We start from the raw sequence: 15,000 nt of genomic DNA on the forward strand, positions 1-15,000 counted from the left end.
AGACCTTATGTCAGGTAAAAACCTATTGCCTTTGAGCAGGAAACAACTTTATGAGTCATTCCTGCTCTAATCTATTGCAAGACAAACTAGTGATGGTTCAGGTATCAGTGACTTTGATTTTGATCATTGCTCCATGATAGAAAGCATCTAAAGGACAGTGTCGGACGTTGCTTCCTCTGCCCTCTTCTCCTCCATCTCTGGCTTCAGCAACTTTCATTTCACGTCAGCAGATTCCCTCCTTTTTATGTCCCCCCTTCAGAGCCTCTCTAGTAATCAAAACTGTGAAAGATAAGAGCCCTTCAGGTCTTCAGTAAGGAATCAACTACAGGTGAAATCAACATCCCCCTAGCAGTCAATATGAGTGTTTCATAACGAACTTTTCTCAGTGTGAGCAAATGCAACATTGAAAACAAAATGAAATGCTTTAAAAGGACAGACAATGTAAATTAATTAGCAGTTTATCAATATGAATTGGACATCAACGTGTCCCCCAACCATTCATCTAACAGTTTGTTTTCTCAGAAAGCTTCCCCTCATTTCTCCAATTATTTTGTAGTCTTTGAATAAAGTAATATATATGCTGTAGGCCATTGTTTATTGTAACTGCAGCTTCCATGGAGTAATTGAATTGACAATGGAAGAAAAACGATCTTAAACTCAACATAAATCACTTTATTCATTTAAACATCGACGTATCATCTCAACTGAGACGAGAGCCAACATTATTTACCCCTGCTGGGTGAAAAACAAGAGAACAATGGGAGGCGTTCCTTTGCTTCATATCTGTCAGAAGTTTCCAGACATCTTTCATCCAGACGGTTTGGGAAATTCTTCTCTCTTTAGGGAGAAAGACACGTAACTGGGATTAAATGCTTGCTCGGCTTAAAAAACATGTTTTCAAAAACCTCTCAGACCCATCCTTTTTTTGCAGCTTATGATGTAGGTCAATGCCACACTGTTAGTTTAGAACGACGACTTAAAAATATATTGTATTTTACATTGTCATACAATATATGGTAACTCCATATGGATTGGAAATAATAAGGAGTGTATCTCCAAACAGTCCAATCACAACAGAGCCGGCCAGCTAACCAATCAGAGCAGACTGGGCTCTGGTTTCTGACAGAGGGTGAAAAGAGGTGCTGTAGTATGAGAAAAAGAAAGAGCTTTGTGAACATTAAAGCATGGAGACATGTAGAGACACTACATACTGATATACACCTGAACATCAGCAGGAGAGGACTCTTTAAAGTAGAGACACTACATACTGATATACACCTGAACATCAGCAGGAGAGGACTCTTTAAAATAGAAACACTACATACTGATATATACCTGAACATCAGCAGGAGAGGACTCTTTAAAGTAGAGACACTACATACTGATATACACCTGAACATCAGCAGGAGAGGACTCTTTAAAGTAGAGACACTACATACTGATATACACCTGAACATCAGCAGGAGAGGACTCTTTAAAGCAGAGACAGTACATACTGATATACACCTGAACATCAGCAGGAGAGGACTCTTTAAAGTGGAGACACTACATACTGATATACACCTGAACATCAGCAGGAGAGGACTCTTTAAAGTAGAGACACTACAGACTGATATACACCTGAACATCAGCAGGAGAAGACTCTTTAAAGTAGATACACTACATACTGATATACACCTGAACATCAGCAGGAGAGGACTCTTTAAAGTAGAGACACTACATACTGATATACACCTGAACATCAGCAGGAGAGGACTCTTTAAAGTAGAGACACTACATACTGATATACACCTGAACATCAGCAGGAGAAGACTCTTTAAAGTAGATACACTACATACTGATATACACCTGAACATCAGCAGGAGAGGACTCTTTAAAGTAGACACAATAAATACTGATATGAACCTGAAAATTAGCATTACATGTCCTCTTTAAAACATGCTCGTTGAGTAGATACTTCTGTCATGGGCATTGCAGATGATTTAAAGTTACATTCCCGGATCACAACGTACTTCAAGGTTTTAAAAATGTCACACAGTAATGCACATATCATTATCTCCCACCACCCAGTGACTGTGAAGGCCTCTAACCGAGGGTGAATTGATTAGAAGAGAGAGCAGCCCAAAAGATGTCTGTAATGCAATAAGAATGAATAAAGGGTTTTAATTAGGAGGCCTCCCCTCCTCTGATACTCCCTCTTCCTATCCAATTGTTTCATTACTCTGAGTGGGAAGTAAGAGCAGCTTCAAAGCTTTACTGGAGACTCGGGTCATTAACCAGGTCACAGCACAATCACATCACCAAAAGGACTTTTTCTGTGATTCGACATCATGTAAAGGTCATTCCTGTAACCCCACTGAAGCTACCGCACTCTGCACCAGATAATCTCTTTACGTTTCCAGCACTTGAGGATGTTTTCAGGGATAGTTTGATTTTATTAATCTAAAAATAAACCAAATGTACTTTTCAAACATCAAAGCTTAAATGGGGTTATGAAATGACATTTTGAATTCTTACTGGCTTTGTTCGAGGTCAGGTAGAATTTGAAAGAATGTGAGGCTGAATGGCTGACAGTGATATGCTAGAGTATCTTTCAAACAAGCTGGGCAAATAGTATAACAATCACAAACATGAGGTACATTAAAACCTAAAAAAGACATGTCCATGTGTACATATTATGTAATCTCCTTTCTTTGGATTAGTTCATGTAAGAAGAACATTACTTTGTATGCCCTATTGTCCATCTAAAGCAGTGGTCACCAACCTTTTTAAGCCCAAGATCACCGACCTCAGCCTCGGTGAAAGGCGAGATCTAGCTATTGCAGAATTGAGTGAAAAAGACGATTTGAGGCCTTTTCTTTCGGCTAATTGCATCTGAATTACTCTTACAATGAAGGCTCCATAATCAACTCACGGCATATAAGCAGGGGTAAAGTGTCCTATTGGGGGGCGGACCTCACCTCCTCTAGGGTGGTCCTCACCTCCTCTAGGGGGGTCCGGGGGGATGCTTCCCCGGGAAGATTTTGTTTTAAATATTGAAGTTGAAAGCATCAATCTGGTGCACTTTGAGAGCAACATTAAGAGATCTATGGATACATCTCTCAACATCTATATGAAACAGAACTGTAAATAGATTTTCTTTTTCTTTATGGATATTTTACAAATCACTCCCCTTTCAAACTGTATTCTTGTTTTACTGCCATATAGTAGGCTATTTCATACCTGTTTTTCATTTATTCTCTTATTGTTTGTATAACTATAATGATCATATGAAGGTGTGCCGCGGAAATAATCTTTTGAATAATTTGTGACAAAACCGTTCTAAACACTCAGAGTCCTTTAGCTCACCTGAGCCCCTCAGTCTGACAGGAGAGGACTCTCCTCCAGCTTGTTGTGGAAACATTTCCTTATGTCCGTTAGTGCAGCTAGCTAACCAGATGCTAACATCACAGTCCCCGCTAGCACCGGTCCCTCTCTCTCCCTCTCTCCCTCTCTCCCACTCTCCCTCTCTCTCTCCCTCTCTCCCTCTCTATCACACTAAATGCGCTATCGCCACACACACACACAGAGCCGAGCTTGAATGACACAAGCACACGTGTATTTCCATGCAACTCTCTGATTGGTCTGGTGTGTTGCCTCTGTTGCGTTCACTGAACACGGGAAATTACAGTCCTACCGTTGTCTCTTGTGTCATGATGAGGTTTACGTAAAGCACGGTTAATGTATTATATTATTGAGGTTTTTCAAATATACGTCAATCAAGTGGCACCTGCTAACGGGGCGGTGGATGATAGGTTTATATCTAAAAACGTATTTTTCAAACATTATTTTATTTGGCGACCACTGATCTAAAGAAACACTTGGACTAAGTGCTGAATGTAGCTGTAAACACACAGGGTTAACTCTTCTGGTTTTCAGTTCTTCGACCGTGGTTCACTACTTGCCAGGTATTAAAAGATAAGATAATATGTACTTTATTGATCCTAATTTGGGAAATGTTTGCATTACAGCCGCATAAAAGACAAGACCTCACACATAAGAGAAATAAAGAGTAGAAAACGAACTATTCTAACATGTAAAAATCTCCAAATAGAAATAAAAAAGTAGAGAATATACATGTTGAAATACCAATTTACAGCACAGTTATCACTAAGGTAATTTACGCTTAACTGGTCCAGAGTCATGTTGAAATTAGACATTCATTTCGCGGACCGTAAAATAATATTACAAGAATATGACGAAGCTTAAAGCTAATAAGTCATATTCCTGCCATAGTAACCGTTTAAACTGTCATGCAGGAAGCACAGCCGGCATCTTCTTGTGCCCTGGATGGGACAGTGATATTATAAACCTATTAATTTACATATTTTCACACTGAGATTTATTTTGCCAGCTGTTCCTCCTGCATTTGTCAGAGTCAAGTATTTTGCTTCTGGCTAAAAGTCAGGGATGTATAAGGTTCAACTTCTTCCTATTTATATAATATTATCGTTCATTCCTGGTCAAATGCTGCTAACTCCGCCCCTTTAATGTGAACTTGCAAAACTGAGAGAAAACCCTGGATTGACTTATTGAGATGACACTCTGCCTTCTTGGACCGTTTAGCGGGATCGTGTTTGTTCGGGTTAGTTAACGGAGATATCACAAGAGATCCAGGGTAAGATTATAAACTGGTGTTGTAGAACAGCCCAAGGGTGACGTGGCTTGGCGACTTCTCAAATCAGTAAAACAACCGTGATGCTTTTTTCCCCATCCAACACTGTTATTATTTTGGACGCAAGAAATGCATTTTAGTCCTGGGTGAGGATGATGATGCTTCATGTCTCAGTTCACATTAGGTCCAATACAAAGACAATCCACAGGTTTTTATGTTTGTGAATATACATATCAGGGCTGCACGATATTGGAAACAACTGACATTGGGACTTTTTCCCCCCGCGATATGAAAAAATACAGGAAGTGAAGAAAAGACAGTTCAAACCATCCTTTCTTGAACTTTAATGATACAATTGGTATTTTTCTAACTATGTTTAACCGGAGGAAGGATTTGAGTCACGGACGTCTGGTTCTTAAGTTATCAGAGCAACAAGCTGAGCTAGCTCGGTTCGCACGTCCTGCGATGTGAATATCGCCCATATCACGATTATCGTCATGAAACAATATATCGTGCAGCCCTAATACATATCCTTCTGCAGGACATATGCATTACGGAGAGTGGCACAGTGTTTGTTTGCTAAGTTCTTACATGAATCTCCTGCTGAGTATAAAGATGTTTTAAGGCAATTCCTTGATAATGACAAAGCATCTGGATTAGATGGTTAGCAAAGCGGCAGAGATAAATCTCTCCCCAGATAAAGCCAGTCCCGGAGGCCCTTCATCCTTTTGCAGATTTCCCCCCGTCGTACAGAGAGAGCCTCAGCATTCACCTCACATGCAATGGATGATTGTGAGATTGCCTATGGAGGAATGGAGCGTTTCATTTAGCTGTGTGGCTGCAGGGCATGGCTGCTGTTCAACTGCATGAGTTATTAGCAGCTTTCGCCTTGTTGCACACAGGGGGGGGGGGGATCTGTGAGAATCATCCAATCACGGATCATCCCAACAGGCTTGCATGTGCACGACAATTTCAACGCATTAATTGGACGTTCGGTGTTTCCTGATATTCTGCGAGACCAAACGGGAATGCAATTCTACAGCAACAACGGTTTTACTGTTTACTGATTATTGCATGTTTAGCTTGTTGTACTGCTGATCTGGGAGCTGTTACCGACTCGGTTTAAACCCACCAGACCAAATCTTGGGTAATTTACTATTTCTCCCTCACTTATTTTCCTTTCGCCTGAACTTTAAGAGGGTCAGTTTGATTAGAAGGCTTTGGAAATGAGTTATATTAGCTAAGCATTTTTGAGTTGCTTATTTACTATTTAGTTTTTCTGGAGTCCTACCCTTCTTTCGAAACGCTGGTCCTTCCTGCAGTGGTCAGGCTGTATAACCCCACACAGATAACAACAAAGACTAAAACACTCCTGTTGTGCAATATATAATATATATCTGTGAGATATTCATACCATAAATAACTGTGCAATACACTGTATACTTCCAGCATTAGAAGTTTCAGCTGTACTCCAGAGTGACTCATGTATTTTTGAAGACATCCTGAATGAATTAACTACATTTGGTCAAACATCTAACCATCTTTACTCCTTCTCCCTCACTTATGTTCATTTCACCTGAACTTTAAGAGGGTCAGTTTGATTACAAGGCTTTGGAAATGACTTCTTTCATACCGCCTGGCTTATTTACTCCTAACTTTCTTTCGTTATGGATTCTGAACGTATATCACGTGTACTTGTATATGGAAATACTTATTAGTAGTTTCAACTGTACTCCAGACTGTCTTTTGGAAAACCTCCTGAATGACTGAACTGAATCTGGTCCAACATCTAAAGCTTCCTTCTGACTGACTGACCCGCCACTTGAATAACATCCCGATTTAACATGTTTTTTTAAAACCCTTTTGTGATGAAACAGTGGCGGGTAGATATGTGAAAGAAATGAGAAGATACATTCAATAAGTGTCTCATAAACGGGAATGTTTTTGGGCAACTTTGTGTCCTTGAGAAAAATGATGACACCACTGAAAAGGGGATCAATTCCCTGTATGAGGGGATTTATTGTATTTGTGGTAAATGATTTTTGGCCGGGAACCAGAATAAATGAAACTCCGCGGGGAACACAGTGTGGTATCTGAGTCACAGTTTATAGCTGAAAAGGCAATATTGTGTTTATGATTGTTTCCCATATGAGCGTTCGTCAGTAATCGCTCCCAGTAGATACTGTGCGCCTTCGTCTCTCGTAAACATCCCATATGCAGGAATTGATCTCCGCTTTTTGTTTATGTATCCGTCTTCTTTTTTCAGGCTTTTGTTTGTTACCGGCCTCCATGTGTTCAGACGGTTCACAGCAAAACACTACGAGAGGTTTTCCTTCCATGGTTGAATTTTGCATGCAGATATAAATTCCTGTGAGCTTTCCAAAGGTCACAGAGTGCTTTGATGTTGTTTGACAGCGGCGTGCGCAAATAACCTCCACCTTTCTGAGCAAGCTCTGCTGACATTCTCTCCAAGACAATCCATCAGCATTTCTTGGAAAACAATATGCATGAGCTTATAATTTTTAGAGGAATGTCTGACCATAACAGGCTGCTGTCTGATGAAAAGCACTTAATACTGAATATTGGAAGATTTGAGGAGTGATATGGATTAGAGCAGGGGTGTCAAACTTAAGGCCCGGGGGCCAAATCCGGCCTGCGACTTCATTTAATGCGGTCCCTCAAGAGCTTGCAAAGAATATAATGTTTATTATACGGTTACATGCCGATTTACAGAAGCACGTTGCCCATAAACTACATATCCCACAATGCATCTGAAATTTGACTTTTTTCTCAAAATTTGACTTTTTTTCTCAGAACAAGTTTTTTTCTCAGAATTTGACTTTTTTTCTTCAAAATATTCATATTTTCTCAGAATTAGATTTTTTTTAAAATAATTTTGTAACATTCTCAGTGAAGAGACTTGCAATTTGCCCTAGACTTCTGCTTTCAGACGTAGTTAATTATGAAGTTATTTCCCTATCCCATAATAATCCAATGCAGAGGCAATAACATTATTTTATATATATGAAATATTTATATATGTATTTTGATATATAGTCTTAAAGTTACAACCGGCCCTTTGAGTGCAACCATAATGCTGATGTGGCCGGCGAAGAGCCTGCAAAAGGAATGGAAGTTGAGCAGTTTGGTTACATTACATGTTTTTAAAGCAAGGATAGATGCTATCCAATCGGAAACTGTTGGTATCTGTAAATGCTACTAGCTATACAAACTGTAGTCAATGTAAATATGCCATATGATGTCCTCTTTGTTTTTCTGTCATGTTTGTATTCATGTTGGAACCTACTTGCAGCAGGCCACCATTGAAAAAGAAGTCAATGATCTCAATGGGTTTTCACCTGAATAAATAAAGATTTTGAATTGAATTGAATTGAATTGAAGAAATTGAGTTTGACAGCCCTGGATTAGAGGTTGTCCACATTTGTTTGCCTCAATATTGAGATGTGTGTTGTTCAAAGGAAAGGGTTTTTCTACATCTTGCTTTCAATTTGTCTTCTAAGAGCCACTGTTTTGTTTGCTCCAAAGAAAAAAGCTCCTAATTTCTCCCATGGTGATTACAGAGTCTTTTACTAGAACAGTATTTATGCTTTGGGCCGTTCTTTATTGCAATGGCATCCCAAATTGCCTTCATATTTAATCGGAAGTTCATTTAACTTTGCTTTGCATTCGTGTTTCATCCAGACAGCTTGGAAACTCTCAGTTTGAGGGGGAGAAACAAACCATGTTTCTTCCATGAAACGCAGAATAGGCTTTTATTCCAGCCAAACAGCAGGGAGTGGTCAGATCTGGAAATAAGGAGTGCTACATATTTGGCACTGTCATTAACACACATTGCTCAAACTCCAACAAGAGCATGTTGATAATGGGATGCAGGGTCGTTGCACGTTTCCAAATGCTGTCGGACAATACAACACTGGGTTTCTTCAAAAAGTATTTTGGTTGCGTGCTATGACTTTAACCTCCTGCTTCTGAGGGGAATTGTTGACGTTCCCATCTCTAGCACCCCCGCAGCCCGAGCTACGAGTGAAAGAACTAAACTTACATGAAACTTCCGTTGGGTTGCTTTAAAGTCAAGCTTCAGTTTAAGATTCACCCTGTAATAGAAACATGTGATGGAGCATTACTAACCTGACTCAGATGGTTTCACCAAACCATCTAGGAGAGCTCCACTGGAAGCCATTTGGAAAAGTATTTCAAAGATACTTGGCAGGTGATTGGATCAATCTGTCTATCACCTTCTATCATGGGCCGCTTCTGATTGGTTAACCATGGCTGGTACATGTGGAGCACAGCACTTCTAATTGGTGTGGATGACTGACACACAAGAAGAACAAAAAAAAAAGTAAAGAAAAAAAGTTTAAAAGAATTCGCAGGCTTTGCGATTATTTAAAATTGTGATTTCGATTTAAAATCGATTATCGTTCAGCCCTACCGCTTGTATCCGCAATATCGTTATTTCGGTCATGACCATCAGTCGTGTTTAATTGGATATCATTTTCTGTCTAATTTGTACCTTTTACTGGTACGATGTACATGTAGGCCTTTAACAGTGCCACTAGTCGTGAAATATAGACAAGTTTCCTTAAATGGGACATGGCTAAACACATCACATTTCATTTAGCTGACTTGTATCTGAAGCGAGAATCCTGCAAGTGCTTTACTTCGAATACGACACATCTTTACCAGTGCTACAGAATTTTTTTATTGCCAGGTACATTTACACATACAAGGAATTTGCTTTGGTATCTGGTGGTGGAACCTAAACAATCTAATCAAATCAGTTGTTAAGTAGGTACATATATAAGGATAATACAAAATAAGTTTATTTAAGAAACCATTTAGCATTAAACAAGGATGCTAAAGACACATTGAAATGTAACTATACAAATAACCTTAAAAGCTAAACAACATTTTAACGTTATTTGTATAGTTACATTGAAATGACACGGGCAAACAGGTGGGTTTCCAGACTTCCAGGGAAGTATGTGTAGTCTTTCTGCAGTCTGATATAAATGGGGAGCTCGACCCACCATCTTGGAGCCAGGATAGCAACAGCTGGTTTTGTGGAGCTGTACCTGAGTCCTGGAGCAGGGAGTAATGAGCCGATTAACAGGAACACATTAGAAGAAGAGACATTAACTGCCTTACCTTCCTGTTGCTGGGCATGGATGCTAATGACCTTTTCTTCGAGGGACATTTGTTGACTTTGAGAGGGATTTTTACCACAGCCAGAGTATTTCTGAAACCCAGGTCTGAAGGCCATTAGCCTGTGCTCGCACATTTAATAAGGAACACACTTTACCTTCTGCACGTGTACAGCGTCTGAAAGCAGCCGCCCTGTTCTCTGATATGCTGTAATTTGCAATCTTTATATTGCTTTGACAGACTTCCTTTGTAAATGAATAGCGTGTGTGCATTCTGCATGCAGCGGGTATATTTGCATAGTCTCAGCAGCGCACCCCTGTTACCCATGCAAAGCAAAAAAAAAAAAAATGCCAATTTGGCTTCTCTGAAATCCTCCTTCTTCAGGGAAAGCTACATCTGAGAGTCTGGGCCTGCTTTCTCCTCCTTTTATCATCAGTCTCTTTTCTTATATCGCCTCGCATTCCCTCCTTGCTATCGCTCTTTGTTGTTAATTTTTTTCTCTATACTTCAACATGTTCGGATATTTCCTCTGCGTTTCCCTGTCCCTGTTTTTTGTCTCTCTGGGGGGGGTTTAGGATCAGAGAGGCGTTTTGGGGCCGGGCTGCTTCAATCCCTCACGTTAATAAAAAGGATGGTTGGAAGCACAGTGGGAGAACTAGTTTGCTATCGTTGGTAAAGAGTCTCTATACGTTTGTGGTTGCGCTCGTACAAATATTTTAGCACCTGGAGATTTATTCGAGAATTTTAAAATGACCTTCCCGTAGTTTAGTGAAAACAGAGGTAATAGAAACTCACTAAATTGGCACCCAAAAGCAAACCTACCTGCAAAAATACACATTATTAGTTGAAAGGCAATTCCTCAGTCTGGTAAACTGTGATTCAGCTTTCAAACACGAGGGACTTCTTACTAACCTAAGTGCTGCTCTACTCAACCTTTTGGCGGTGTTACAGTTTAAAAGGTCCCCGCGACACACTGCCCAATCCGTAACGCCTCTTCAGCGAGGCTTTTACCTCCCTGCATGGCTTCGGTGTTTCATTTGTGGCTTGTCAAAACCTATTTAACATGATTTGAGGCTACTTACTAAATAATGGAAATGCTATCAACCATTATTACAGAGTGCTGAAGTGCCTTACAGTACAGTTTAGCAAATGGCATCGACTGCTGGATCCTGTGGGACGAGTAGTTTTTCAGCAACACAATATTATTCATTTACAAACGTTTTTTAGGCATGGTTTTAAATGAAAGACACTTCATTTAAACAGCATCAAAAAGTACTGATATGTATAATGTCAACTTTTAAATGTGGTGGTACTCTGTTTAATGTGCCACTGTTTTTTTTTTTTGCATTATTACAAATAGTTTGATCACATTTAGAAAACAACAGAAGGAGAAATGATCATTTCACCAAATGGTAATTTTGAGATGTTTAGATATACACCCGGATAATTAACTTATTAAATGCAGAAACAGTAGACATGTATCACAAAGTTCCTAAAAACACACTTATAATGTAAATGGAATACATTTTAGAAGATGTATTTCTTTAGTGTCACATTACAAATAGTCTCCTGCAACTGGAAACATCCTTTCAAAGTAAAAGTGGTTTTCAAAAAAAAGAATCCCATTCTCATTTCTTTAAACGGTTAAAGTGCTACTGGTATTCCCTGTGTGTGTGTGTGTGTGTGTGTGTGTGTGTGTGTGTGTGTGTGTGTGTGTGTGTGTGTGTGTGTGTGTGTGTGTGTGTGTGTGTGTGTGTGTGTGTGTGTGTGTGTGTGTGTGTGTGTGTGTGTGTGTGTGTGTGTGTGTGTGTGTGTGTGTGTGTGTGTGTGTGTGTGTGTGTGTGTGTGTGTGTGTGTGTGTGTGTGTGTGTGTGTGTGTGTGTGTGTGTGTGTGTGTGTGTGTGTGTGTGCGTGTGTGTGTGTGTGTGTGTGTGTGGTGAAGCTGCTGTCTAATTGTTAGATCTTCTGGCCCCGGGCGCTTGATGACACTCTGAATCACAACAATGCAACATCTCCTCTCTTTTCTCCGGGCCTCCAATAACATTCAAATCACACAGACTAGACGGGGATCATTAATTCCTGAAAAGGAAGACGTCACGGGAGGTGAACAGAAGCTCGTTCGCTTCTGCCTGAAGCTCAAATGTGTCTGTGATCTAAAAACCGAATTGCTAAAAAGTACAATGAAGGAGTTTGATGTGTTGCATCCCAAATGGTCTGTTCCTGCTTCATCATCTTCAGAGGAGACGTTTATCTAGAAAGCATCGGGGACGGCCATTTTAGTGACGGATGTAGAGCTGGGACTGAGTTAGTACACACAGTTTATCCAAATAGTTTTTTATGAACAACATACACTTGAAATCCAGACACCCAGACCTTTCAAGTGTTACTAGTCATCAACAATTCAAAACTAAAGTAAAAACAATTAGATTACTCCAGCTAACAAGTATTGAATATTCCCAGTATTACTTATATATGCATTTACTTTTTTCTTGCCCTAACTTTTGTTTAATTTATTCCAGTTTTCATTGGTTTTCTTTATTTCTTTGTACTCCTTAATTTCTATACGTTTTTGACGAAATAAATGCCATTACTATATTGATGCTAATGATGATGCACGGGAGGACTACTCCCCATAAGCTATGCTTCAGCCCTTCCGCTTCTACTAATTTAGTTCATTTGTGTGTATGAATTATACGTTTTAGTTTTTGTATGATTTTAGTAGAATAAAAAAAAATAAAAAATGATATCATTGATGTTAAAAGCAAGTTGTTAGAGTTTGCCCATTGAGTTGTTGCGTTGCTACGATCGAAGGAAGCAGATGTTATTGCCTCGCTGTGACCAGATTAAGTAGTTCTGGAGTTGTTGGTTTTCTAACTTAAAGGTGGGCTAGGTAATTCACTTCAGAAACACTTGTTGTTATATTCCATGGAATGCTCTTAACATCCCGATAGCAATGAATATCTGAAGTGCTTTGACAATAAATACATAAAAATATCATCTGTGGAAGCCGTGGCGCTGTAAAAAGCACGGCCAATCATCTGAGCTGGCTAAAGTAACTGGATGGCCTACCTGCCTGTCAGCCTTCCATCTGTGCACAAACTGATCTCGTGCCCTCATTGGTCATGGGCGTGTTCGTGTGTGTTGGAGGAGGGGCTCTGTGAGGAAGTCTGAAGGAAGAGGCAGATTTCTTTTGGCTGCCTACTTTCAAATTCTTACCTACCCTACCTTTAAGAGGTAGAAAGAGTTCTCGAGTTCTTGCTTGACTATAAATGGAGTATTGAGAAGAAAAGGAAGAAGACCAAGATGAAGAAGAAAGAAGAATAAGAGTTGTTCCTTTTCTACGATCCAAGGAAAAAAGGTTATATCGTTGCTTTGATCAGAGGAAGTAGTCCTGGAGTTGTTGCTTTGCTATGAATGGAGTATTGATGAGAAGAGGACAAAGACCAAGATGAAGAAGAAAGAATAATAATAATACGATTGGTTTGGCTATGATTGTACGAAGAAGTAGTCCTGGAGTTGTTGCGTTGCTACGATCGAAGGAAGAAGATGTTATTGCCTCGCTGTGATCAGAGGAAGTAGTTCTGGAGTTATTGCGTTGCTATAAATGGAGTATTGACAAGAAGAGGAAGATGACCATGATGAAAAAAAAATAAGAATAAGACTTATTGCTTGGCTATGATTGTAGGAAGAACATGTTATTGTGTTGCTGTGATCAGATCAGATTTCTTGTCTTGATATGATTGGAGGAACAAGACATTCTGGAGATGTTGCTTTGATTCGAAGTACAATAAACTATGCAATATATTTGGTAAAAATAGTTAACACACTATCAGAAGCACACACATGTAGTCTCAGGCACAATGTGTTTTAATGGAGGTCGAGGAAACACACATCACTTGTCCCCTTCTTCCCTCAGGGTGTTCAACAGGTGTGACATTGGGCTAAACTCCAGATCCTTCAGCTGCTCCCCTCTGACGCTGTGTGGTCTGGAGGCGGATGGCAGGGTGACACAGCCCACTTCCTGCACTTTGTTTTCTGAAAGCACAATCGCAAAAGCATTTTACATGTACTGCTCTCTGAGGCTTAAAATCTGCAGGGTTTGGACAGGATGTTTTTTAAATATAGCAAATAACACCCAGCTGAGTATAAGCCATGTGCTACTTTGAGTTTGAGTAAATATTGAATGATGGGCATTAATACTTTAGAGACATGTTGGTGCAATGCAACTCATCAAGGAGCGGAAACAAACCCTAAGCACAAGCATCATGGCTTTGAAAGAACAGCATACAGCTTTGATGTATCATCACAACACGGACACATGGTAACGCTTCAGCAGACAACCACCAATCAGAAGGGAATGCAGCTGCGCTCTGATCTGGGGAGGCAAAACAAAACAAGTTTAACGAAACTCGTCATTGTTTCAACGTCGCAATGCTAGAGTATAATCATATCTGACTATGTTTTATTACACATTGAAGTTAGATCTTGATCTCCGTGTACCCAATCGGTCACAGAGCAACAGAAAGATGCATGTGTCGAAACTGGTTGTTGAAGTGGTGGAGGACCATCCATCCATCGTACTGACCATAGAACATCATCTAGGCTCATGAGCTAGCTAAAAACAAACCAAAATCAAGATGTGAAATCTCTAAATGTAAGTCCTTGATTTTTTTCTTTCTGACCAGGTTCCTACAATGTGCTTTTGATAGTGGGGAGACCTTTTTGGTTTACATTTAAATCATGGATTCTAAAAAAAATGGTATCTCATTGTACAGTGTGTCCGCTTGTTAGTGAAGACCTACGAGGTGTAATGCAAGGAGGATGTTGAGACGGGGCCGGAGCACTTGAAAGTGTTCCAGCTCTGTGTCAAGGTTGAGTGAGGCAAGCAGGACCCAAATGCAGATAAACAGAAAATACCTTTATTTCAAGGCTGCTGATACAGAGCTGAACTCTCTTCCCCGTAAACACAGTCAAACAACAACAAGGAACTCACAAAGACTAACAGAAAACACAGAACCTAAATGCACACAGGACTAATCAAACAAACAAGAGACAGGTGAGGAGGGAGGAGAAAACACAGGGGCACCAGGTGAACACAATCGGGTAATCAGGTAGGAGGGAAAACAGACCGAAAGCAACAGGCAAGACAGGGGGTGAACACTTTTCAAAATAAAACAGGA

General features: G+C 39.9%; 1 protein-coding gene and 1 long non-coding RNA gene across 10 annotated transcripts in view; one reads left to right on the forward strand and one right to left on the reverse strand.

The window, feature by feature from the left end:
* LOC307018832 (neural cell adhesion molecule 1-like) overlaps window positions 1-15,000 on the forward strand; it is a 320,994-nt gene that overhangs the window by 95,057 nt on the left and 210,937 nt on the right. The gene's annotated exons all lie outside the window — the stretch shown is intronic.
* The window catches only part of LOC307018835, a 2,549-nt gene continuing 150 nt past the window's right edge, over window positions 12,602-15,000 (reverse strand). The window contains exons 1-3 of the long non-coding RNA XR_013802510.1: window positions 14,738-15,000; window positions 14,070-14,195; window positions 12,602-13,855 (exon numbers count right to left, since the gene is read on the reverse strand). The exon at window positions 14,738-15,000 is cut by the window's right edge and continues 150 nt beyond it. This is a non-coding gene — a long non-coding RNA (uncharacterized lncRNA). The remainder of the gene's footprint in view (window positions 13,856-14,069; window positions 14,196-14,737) is intronic.

Source organism: Notothenia rossii (genome assembly GCF_949606895.1).
Source record: "Notothenia rossii genome assembly, chromosome: 9".
NCBI lineage: Eukaryota > Metazoa > Chordata > Actinopteri > Perciformes > Nototheniidae > Notothenia > Notothenia rossii.